A 3,137-nucleotide genomic window follows, 5' to 3' on the forward strand; every position below is an offset into this window, starting at 1 on the left:
ACATAGACACACTTCTGTATATCCATTTATATGTATATGTGCATATATATATATATATATAAACATTTATATGCACACACACACACACACACACACATATATATATATATAGAGAGAGAGGGAGAAAGAGAAATATATGTGTATATATATATATATATATATATATATATATATATGCATGTGTGGGTGGGTGTATATAGAGGATGAGAGTGTAGTATGTGCATCATCTCTTAGAAACCAAACAACGAGGCATGAAATGAAGAGCATCGATGCCAAGTTTGGTCATTCGTATGTCTTTGAGTTTAGAGATTCTTGGAGTGGGTGAGTCCACTGGCTCCTGGATGGGGAGAATGAGTTCAATTGAAATGAGATACAGCTTCCCCGTAAACTAAATTTTGAGATTAAAGGAAGCTTCCGAAGATAATCTTATTTTTTAGTTATTTTACAGGAAATATGTGTGTATGTATGATCACACATATGCATACACACACACACACACACACACACACACACACACATACACATGCATATAGCCACACACACATACATGTGTGTGTATATATATACCTCATCCAGTCATACAAACACATGCTCATATACATAGAAACACAAGCACATACACACACACACACATATATATATATATATGGGTATCAACATAAACATATGCATGTATATATATGTACATGCATACATGCTCACATACATGCATATATATCCTTGAATAAATATATAAGAACAAAACACACACGCACAGACTTTTTCTTTTATTTGCTTGTTTATTTCAGTCATTAGACTGTGGCCAAGCTGGGGCACCAGCTTCAAGGGTTTAGTTTAATTACATCAATCCTTGCATTTGTTTTGATTACGTTACTTATTCTGTCAGTTCCTTTTGGCCAGTCTGCTAAGTTACAGGGAAGCAAACAGACTGAGATCTGTTGTCAAACAGTTGGTGGAAGAGACAAGAAAAAGGATACAGACACACATGCATGCCTGTGCGAACACACACACATGCAGTAAAGCAAAGTAGTAAGATCCCTAGCTTCAGTGATGTGTCTGGAAGAAACCCAACACACACATGTACATATGTGGATATATAGGTGTGGGTATATGGCTGTGCGGTAAAAAGCTTGCTTCCCGACCACATGGTTCCTGGTTCAGTCTCACTGCATGGCATCTTGAGCAATTGTCTTCTACTATAACCTCAGGCCGATTTAAAGCATTGCTCCAGCATGGGGGCAATCAAATGACTGAAACAAGTAAAAGAATAAAAGAATCTCATTAATACTTGTTATTATCATTTGACCATGGCCATGCTTGGGCATCCAGCTTCAGGAGTTTAATCAAAGAAACTAACCTGATGATTTATTGTTTTTTACGTCTGGTCCCCTTATATTCTGTTGATCCCTCTTTTATGTTATGTGGATGTAAATAAACAAAAACATGACTAGGGCGAGCTGTAATGAGGATAAGCATGTGTTGGTTAATCTGTGTTTTTCTCCATTTTCTAATTATTTGCATCTATATATGCATATATATATATATATATATATATATATGTAATGAGCTTAGATACTAATTACAGTCACTAAATCCACACAATAGGCATTCGACATTTGTCTCCTGTGGACGACACTTGCTCAGTGTGCTGTGCTGCAGGACTGAACCTGAAACCATGTGACTACAATGTAACTACCTTAACCACCCAGCCATTCTTACACATAATATAATAATAAAATATGTGTGCGCATGCACACATACATACACACACACACATGCATATACATACAAACACACCTGACAACCATCCGGTATGCTGCTGTGTGTGTGTGTCTGTGTTGTCATCTGGCCGTCCATTCCAACATGTGTTTACCATGCATAAGAATGCCAACATGTTGATGCTCCCATAGGTTGCCAGGGTAAAATAGGAAATTCCTGCAATTTTATATCTCTGGGACACTTTATGAATCACTCGTATTCTCTCATTCATTACTCATTACTCTTTGAAGAGGAATGTCACCCTATTTTGTTTTGTTTATTTCTTTGTCTTGCTTTTGTATTTGATTCTTTATTTTTTATAGGGTTTGTCACATTTTATGAATGGAAACAGTTTTTTGTTGCCAAAATAAATAAATTAAATAAATATTAAACAAAATTGAAATTCAGGAGAAATTTTAGTAGAAGAATTTTTATTTTTATTTTTTGGTTATATATATATTTTTGGTTCCCTTGTCGATTGGGGGAAAGAAGAGGAGAGTTTAAGGATCGACTGAAGTTTATTTCTAGGGTTTAAAGTCTAGTTTGTCTTATTATTATTATTATTATCTTAAGGTGGTGAGCTGGCAGAATCGTTAGCTCGCAGAACAAAATAAAATGCTCAGTGGTATTTGGCCCATGGCTATATTCTGCGTTCAAATTCCACCGAGGTTGACTTTGCCTTTCATCCTTTCGGTGTTGATAAATTCAGTACCAGTGAAACACTGGGGCAGACATAATCCCCTACTCCCAAATTTCAGCCCTTGTGCCTATAGTAGAAAGGATTATTATTATCGTTATTATTGTTGTTGTTGTTAAAGCAGCGAGCTGGCAGAACCGTTACCACGCTGGATGAAATGCTTAGCGGTATTTCAGCCATCGCTATGTTCTAAGTTCAAATTCTGCCAGGGTCAACTTTGCCTTCCATCCTTTCGGGGTTGATAAATTAAGTACCAGTTGAGGACTGGGGTTGAGGTAATTGATTAGTCCACTCCCCACAAATTTCAGGCCTTGTGCCTATAATAATAAGGATTATTACTATAATTATTATTATTATTATTGTTCAGTAGTTTTATTTTTATAACGTGCTTTCACTTCACTACCGAGCGCAGCTCTGTGTGCCTTGGGTATGTGCTGCAGTTTGCTGTGATGCTCTGATGGTTACTGTATTGAAAGTGTTTTGCGTAGGATGTGTGCTGTGCCCAGTAGTGCAATTTTCTGTATGTTATATATATTTGTAAGTCCTGGTGTTTTTGTTATGTATTTGTCTGAATATTTTTTTATTATACCTAAGGCACCTACTATGATAGGAATTGTTTCTGTTTTTAGATTCCACATTCGAGTTACCTCTATTTCCAGGTCTTTGTATTTTGAAAGTTTTT

General features: G+C 36.2%; 1 protein-coding gene across 1 annotated transcript in view; it reads left to right on the forward strand.

Moving 5' to 3' along the window:
* The window catches only part of LOC106875053 (neuron navigator 3), a 629,108-nt gene that overhangs the window by 158,272 nt on the left and 467,699 nt on the right, over positions 1–3,137 (forward strand). The gene's annotated exons all lie outside the window — the stretch shown is intronic.

Source organism: Octopus bimaculoides, chromosome 21 (assembly GCF_001194135.2).
Source record: "Octopus bimaculoides isolate UCB-OBI-ISO-001 chromosome 21, ASM119413v2, whole genome shotgun sequence".
Classification (NCBI taxonomy): domain Eukaryota; kingdom Metazoa; phylum Mollusca; class Cephalopoda; order Octopoda; family Octopodidae; genus Octopus; species Octopus bimaculoides.